Below are 8,035 nucleotides of genomic sequence, written 5' to 3'. Positions count from 1 at the left end.
GGACTCAGACTGGTTTTAAATAAAAAATATTACACAATAAAAGCTTACAAGGCAAAGTATGATTTAAAGAGAGGGAGAAAATCTAATAGTGATGAGCTCAGTGTGCATTAATGAACTGCTGCCCTGGCTGCTTCCAGACATGGCTTTTGGCAGATTATGGAATCCCAGAATGGTTTGGGTTGAAAGGGACCTTAAAGCCCATCCAGTGCCACCCCCTGCCATGGGCAGGGACACCTTCCACCAGCCCAGGTTGCTCCAGCCTGGCCTTAGACACTTGCAGGGATCCAGGGGCAGCCACAGCTTCTCTGGGCAACCTGTGCCAGGGCCTCCCCACCCCCACAGCCAACAATTCCTTCCCAATCTCCCATCTCTCCCTGCCCTCTGGCAGTGGGAAGCCATTCCTTGTGTCCTGTCCCTCCATCCCTTGTCCCCAGTCCCTCTCCAGCTCTCCTGGAGCCCCTTTAGGAGCTGGAAGAGGCTCTGAGGTCTCCCTGGAGCCTTCTCTTCTCCAGGTGAACATCCCCAAAACCCTAAGGAATAGGGGGTTATTACAGCAAAAGAGAGAAGCACACATAAAATATCAGCAAAACACCTGGAAAAGAGAACCAAAGGATTCCTTCCAGGTGCATTTTCATTCCTGAAAACACACAAAAGAGGATTTCAGATTGTCTCCAGTCACTTCAGGGGGAGAGAGTTGAGTTTGGTTTTTTTTAAGGGAAGATAATAAAGTACCTATATAACCTTGTTCTGCCTTTCCTGGGATCTGAAGGGTGAAGACCTTGCAGGAACCAACTGTGAAATAAAGAGGAATGAGAAGCAGCCGAGCTCTAGCAATGACCTCAGGTAGTGTTCATTATTTGTTTGGAGATTTTTTATTATTTTCTGTTAGAAGTCTAACAAGGTTTAAATGAAACATTGTTTTAAAACTTGCTATTAATTCTTAATGAAAAAAAAAATGTCACTGGCACTTGAAGACTTCTGCCATCTGGCTAAAACTCCCAATTTTAACAGGGATCCTAATTAGGTTCATTACTTGGAAGAAGGCACTGGGTGAGGCTTCTTTTATCTCAGAAATCGTGACTCCTGCAAAGCCTGTGAGGGGAGAAAAGTGTAAAGGAGCTGAGAAACTTTCACAGCTGAGGAAAATGTGGGAAATTCACACTCTTTTTCGGGCTTCTCAGGTGTTTAAAAAGAGTAGCTACAAAAAGAAACGATCTCAGAATGGAATCTCCATGGGGGAGTTTGGGCTGTTGGATTTTTCTGGAACCTTCGTGCCTGCAGTGGAACAAACCTGTTCTTAGTGCAGGATTATATTTAGCTCCAAAACAATGCCTTTGCATCTTCCACAGCAGAAAATTCTGTAATTTAATTCCAAAGGATGCCATTGCCGTAGCTGCAGCGAGCTGAAATCATTCCAGCAACCAGAGCTGAGCCTGTAAAAACCAGGGAATATAAAAATAGCAGCCCTTCAGATGAGGAGAAAGCCAGTGCAGGGAGCAGAACTGGCCACTACTTTCCGTGCATTTTGTTGCAGCAGATATTGTAGGGCTTTATTTCTGACATTAATCAAAATCCAGGGGTTTTATAAAGCAGAACATTTTCTGGATGAAATGTGCCAAAGACAGGAGGGGTTGGATGGAGATCAGAGAAGTCACAGTTCACCTGAACACCCAACAACTCCATCAGATCAAGCCTAAACACCTTCTGTGAATTTTATTCACAAAAATAGATCTGAAAACTCTTTTTGTGGACAGGAGTCTTTAGGTGAAAACACCACAACCATCCTTTGGTGCATCTTTACCTTTCTGCTTTATTTTCCTGGAACTGCAAAGGCAAGGAAATAAAAGTGAAAATAATAGTTATTCAAATATTAAAGAAAAATAGTCCTGTTTTAAAATCCAGAATTTTTCCTTGTGCTGGAATCTGTCCTAATGATAAACACAGAGATAGAGTCATGGATTTTAAATTTTGTTGCTGTAATTCTGTTGTTGCTAATTTTTGTTGTTGCTAATTTTTTGCATGGATACAGATTTCATAATTCCTCCATTCTTGGAGTTCATTATTATCTCTCTGCTTCCCTTACAGAGAAATGGTTCCAGCAGTAGCAGCTGAATTTGTGCCATCAACCCGATATGAAAGATATGAAAACAATGATCAGGCTGCAATAAAAGAGAAGACAAAGGAGAAGAAAAGCCTTAAAAAAATTAAAGAATTAAAATCACAGCTGTTTAAGATATGTGGGGCAGGCCTGGCTCATAGTTTTTTAATGCTTTATGTGCACAGGGCTAAGTGCTTTCATCCAAAAGACAAAATAAGAATCTCCCTCTGGATGAAAAAGTCAATGGGTTTTTTTAGAAAGCATTAAAGAACAATGAATCATTTCCAAAGGAAGTATTTCTGCTTGGAAAAAAAGCAGAGAAAGATTCAGAATATTCTACTGGTCTTAATGAATGCAGGATTTAATAAACTCCTCCATAAAGTCCTTTCTGGACTCTTCCAAAAACCAAGAGGTTTCCAGGTGACAGGTCACTGGAGTCATCAGCAAAGGGATTAATTTTGCCATACAAATTGTATTTAGCTGCCTTACCTTCCCTGTGCCGGATTATCCATCAAAAGTAAATCCTCCTTGGGATAAGGCTGTGACCTCCTTAGTGCTGCACTGAGTTCTCCAGGAGAAGAATTGGCCCAAGAGTTCCAAATGTAGGACATGGGTGGATGTCTCCTGCTTTTATAGGCAGGTTGTGGAATCTCCATCCTCGGAAATATCGGGAAGGCAAAAGGAACAGGCTCTGAAGTAAGCCAGAGGAACTTCAAAATTAGCTGTGCTTTGAGTGAGGGAAGGAGAAGATGACCCCAGCAATCCCTTCTGATATAAAGAGTTGGAATTAATAGCATGGAAATAGAAATAATAAAATTATTCTGTTTAACAGAGTAATAAATAAAATAATTTACTAACTAAAGAGTAAGCTCAAATGTAAAACTTCCAATAAATAATTGAGTCAAGTGAAATTCTATTATTCAGAAAAGCAGCTACAAAATTACATGCTCTCTGAAGTACAAAATTGAGCTTTGCTACATGAAACAACTCCATTTTTCATGTGGGCCACAAATCACATTCTTAAGTACCTAAGACAGGTGATAACAAATGATATTCCCACTCACAGGAAAACTTGCTTTCCCTTCTTCCCTACAGCAACAGACAACCATTTTAGAACACTTTATTTTAAGCACGGATTTAAAGTTGGAAAATAATATCTAAGTTTAAAGGGGAAGTTGGAAAAGAACAGGCTGCCCAGGGAGGTTTGGAGTGCCCAGCCCTGGAGGTGTCCCAGGAAGGCCTGGCCGTGGTACTCAGTGCTCTGGGCTGGGGGACAAGGTGGGCATCGGGCACAGGGGGGATCCATGGGCTGGGAGGGATTTTCCAACCTCAGGGATCCCGGGATTCACTGATTCCATGAGCAGCCTGGCTTCCAGCACTCCAGAAGTCACGTGTGTGCATTTTAAGAGAGGGGTTGAGCTCAGCATCACAAATTTAAAGAGAAGGGTGAGGATGAAGGTGTGCTCTGACAGGAATACTAAGGCATTGCTAAAGCCCCTGATTTTTTAGCTTAATTTTAAGAAAAAAATGCTCAAAAGCTACAGAAATTCTGAGCTTTCCTAAGACATTTTGGTAGATCTCCATCTAGATGTTTATTATTTCCCCTTGTTTTCCATTTAAGTCTTTATTTTTATTATTATTAATTTTTATTTTATTTTATTTTTTGGGCTTTTGTTTGTTGGTTGGGTTTTTTTGCTTTGGGTTTTTTGGCACTCAGTGCTCTGGGCTGGGGGACAAGGTGGGCATTGGGCACAGGGGGGGACTGGGTGATCCTGGAGGGCTTTTCCAGCCTCAGTGATTCTGGGATTCTGTATCTGAAGACAAATTTGGGGTTGGTTTTTTTTTTAAAAGGTCTAAGATGGGAGGGCACAAGGTGTGAGATGAAGGCACGTCATAGAAGCCTTTTGGCAGCTCTGAGGTGCTGGAACACAACTGGGGGATGCCTTGGGAGCCCTGAAGCTCCATCATCATCCCAACCCCAAGCCCTGAGGAGCTCCAAGAAGACAAGGCACTGCTCCAACGAGGTTTGCTACACTGAGCTTACAACCCCTTGTAGCTCCCCCAACCCCATCACCTCGTTTAACCAAAGGTCCCCCCGTTTACCAACCTTTGTTCCCCAACATGATTAACACAATCCCACAAAGCCCTTGGATTTTAGTGCCATTCCTGAGCTGCACAGCTGCAGGAAACACCATCCAAGGAAAAATGCTGTGGGATGTTTTTCAATCCTCTAAAGTGATGTTCCACCTCCAGCAAAGAAAATCACCTGAACCCTTCAAGTTACTGTCTCTCCTCTGGTTTGCTGAATATTTTATAAGGATCCCATAACAAGATTGAAAATGTTCGTACATAAAGAATTGTGGTATTGATTTAGCTCCCATAGTTATAAAATATAAACCAACTACCAAAGAACAAGTTTCTCCCACCTTTCAGTTGTTATATTTTGCATTCCATTTCATGTTCACAGGCTGGTACAACATTTATTTATGTTATTGGCAACAATCTTTGCTGTATCAGGGGAGTTCATTATGGGAGTTTTCAGGATACCGACTACAAGAACTTTTCCCCTGGATTCATAATTCAGTAACAAAATAAAAGTGATGAGTGGAATGATGATTTGTACGTGTTTGGAATTTCCAAAAAGTGTTATTTCTTAGTTTTGTATGAGGAGCAACCAGCACATAGGCAAAGTATCTCCCAGGCTTAGATTGAGGAGTTTGATGCAGTTCTGCTGCATTTCAAAAGGAAAAGTTTTCAAACTACAAAAAGAGCACATAAATGCAATAAAAAACCCAACAAAACAAACACAGATGTCACAGATGGTTTATGTGCTAAACCCCACCTGCTTAAATTCATTCCTTGCGAGGTCAGGAAAATTACTGCCCACCAGGAGTTTGGGGGTTGTACCAACCACCTTATTTTGAGTGCACAACTTGGAACCCACAAGCTCAGCTCCTTTCAGTGATGAAATGTGGATTGGCAGCCCCAGCCCTTCTGTCTTGGAGCTGTCCATCCATCCATCCATCCCAGTTCCTACTGGGAAAAGAAGAGGATGTTTAAGTAAATCTATGACAGGATGAGCTCTCCAGGAACCTTCCAGCTGCCGGAATGGAAAACTCCAGACTTTCCCATCAAACTTCCTTGGTTTTTCTCACTCTCCCTCCACAGATTCTAACCCTATTTTTTTTTTAAATGTCTTTTCTGGGTCCTTCCTGGGCTGGAGGGCACAAAGCTGTGAGCCCTGAGAGTCAAGTAGATGTAGAACTGAAAGGCTGCCTGGGAAGGAAGCAGGGATATCAAATCCTTCCTCCTCCCAGTCCCAGCAACCCTTTTTTCCTCCACCTGAATCCTCACTGAATTCTATTTCCAGCTCCGATTTCCAGCTTCCTCATCCCTCTCCAAGGCCTTTTTTCCTTGCCCCAGCAAAGCTGAATTTTGTCTGTGCACTGAGTGTTTCTCTGAGGTTCATCAGGACAAGCTGATCCTCAAAAAACAAGTTCCTTTTGAAACCCCTTTGTGCAGCTCACTAAATGCTGGCTGGAAGGCTCCTAAAGCCCAAACCCTGCCTCCCAATTGTATCCACACAGCTTTGCAGTGATTGTTCACAAGACATATATTTACCCACAATAGAAAAATAAAAAAAAAAAATTAAATAATAATAATAATAAAAAAGCTCTGTGTGATTAAACCTGTCAGTGGGAAACCACTGTGCTTTTAAAAAAAGTCCATTTTAAAAACTGCCAAAATAAGAGAAGCTGCAAGGATGCTCGTGACAGTGAATCCTTTTAACAAGTGACACCCACCTCACTGAGAATTTTTGCACTGTGAATTTTTGCACTAAAACCAGTAAAAAATTCACCCAGGCACCAAAAGAAGGAAAAGGGAAAACTGGGGAATGCTGAGGGGTCAGTGACTCATTGACCCCTTCCCTTTTCTGCGCTTTGCCTGGGATTAGCAGTGGAGTTACCACACCCCAAAAACCTGGATCACCTTTTACTTTACTGCAGGCTGAGAATGAAACAAAAACAAAATTAGGGACAGAAAAGAGCAAAAATTCAAAGCTATTCAAAGCCTGAATATATTGAATTTTGTTCAGCCAAAGCAGTGCTTAACTCCAGTTTATTCTCCTATGAAGAAAACCAGCATAAACTGGTACCTTTTTAGCAAATAAAAGTAACAGGTGGTATTAAGCTCTCAATTTGTAGTCACTTGTGCTATATGTACACCAGAGCCATGGAACAAGATGAATGTTCAATCATATTTCAGCACAACCGAAGACAGTTGATAGAAATTGAGGATGTGATGCAGCAGATCAAAAAGCAAGTGGCAGATTCTGATTTTCTTGGTGGAAGTTAACATCTCACTCTGGCTCCCCTGCACCTCTCAAACAAGGAGAGATGGAAAATCACGTCGAGTCTATTAAGCTTTTGTGCAGAGAAACGTTGCAACCCAAAATGTCTGTGCCCTCAATTGCCAGGAATGTCAGGGAACTGTCAGGTTTTATGTCTGCTGGAAAACAAAACAATAATAATAATACAGCTCCTGCGAGCTCTGATTTCCATCTGCCCTGCTGGTAAAGGCTGAGCACAAATGAGACCAGCCCAGAAATGACAAGGGAACTGTCATGGTTTGAGATACCCCAAAATCCAATTCCCTAGCTCCATTCCCCCTCCCACATCTCAACCTAATGTGAGATGGGTTTTTCCAGACAAAACACAACCAGACTCAGAATGGGGGAAAGGGAATATATTACAATGACTGTACAAATAAATACTATAACACATTATACACACGATCACAACTATCTCTACCATGACATACAGTATTTACAATGGATCAGATCTCTTCTCCCGTCCAAATAAAAGTCCAGGAGGGAAAGAAGGACAGATCCCTTCCAGTCTCTCAGGGCAGCAGCTTCTTCAGAGTAGCAGAAAGCAGTCTATCTCTCTCTCTCATGCATGCAGCTGTTGCTGGATCTCTGCCAGCACTCATGAGGGAGGTATCCAAGCTCCCTCAGCCCCGTCGCCAACCAACCGAGGGGTCTTCCGTGGGCTTCGTCACCCCAGACAAAGTCGCTCCACCACGGTCATATCACGAGACACAGGGGGCTTCGTGACAGTCTGGTATCTCCAGGAGATTCAAGCTCCTTGCAGGGCCTCTGTGCCCTGTCTCAGGCTGCGAGCTTCTTTGTAGCTTGCAGCAAGGGAGGGCCCCCAAGGCCAACCTCCCACACCGTCCTGGCTCAGCTCTCAGGACGCTCTGAGCTGCTCAGCTCCTCTCTGCAAGTGCTGTAGCACTCCAAGGCTCTTTCAAGTAAGAGTCCATCATCTTCCTCCTTTCCAGGAGGTCTCAAAGGAGTTTGGGGGGTCTGGTATCAGTTCTTACCCCCAGAACTCCGTAGCTCTGCTGCTAGCTTCTGCTGCTTCCTCCGGTTCAGTTCTTATCTGTCCTGGCTCTCAGCCAGAGTCTCTGGACACTGCCGCCGCTTCTGCTCTGTCTCTGCTCACTCAAGATGGAAAACATCTCCCAGCTCACAGCTACAGACACATAGTCCAGCTTAACACTGTTCCAAGTCTCTGTAGCCCCCAACTGGGGCTGGGGGGGCCCAGAGGCCCCCGAGGGGCTCAGAGCCCCTTCCTCGTGGCTCTACAACGTGGCTACTTCTTCTGCTACCAAACTACAACTCTTCTCTTCCAGTGCTTGTGATATGTTTACATTTCTGCAGGAGCGCCCATTGGACAGAACTTCAAAACTTCCAGGGGTTTCCACCCCCTGGGGGTTACCACTTTTCTTAGCCTCTGGGGGAAAACAAGGTTCAAACCACTACAGGAACAGCAAACTCTGCCACTCCCCAAGGGCTTCAACAACCCACAGCCCACCTCAGGCTTCTTAACTGATGAGTTAATTAATAGAACCAAAATGCCTTCCAAACTCTTC

This window comes from Corapipo altera, unplaced genomic scaffold (genome assembly GCF_003945725.1).
Source record: "Corapipo altera isolate COAL_440 unplaced genomic scaffold, ASM394572v1 90, whole genome shotgun sequence".
Taxonomy (NCBI): domain Eukaryota; kingdom Metazoa; phylum Chordata; class Aves; order Passeriformes; family Pipridae; genus Corapipo; species Corapipo altera.
Note: the sequence above shows the minus strand (reverse complement) of the source record.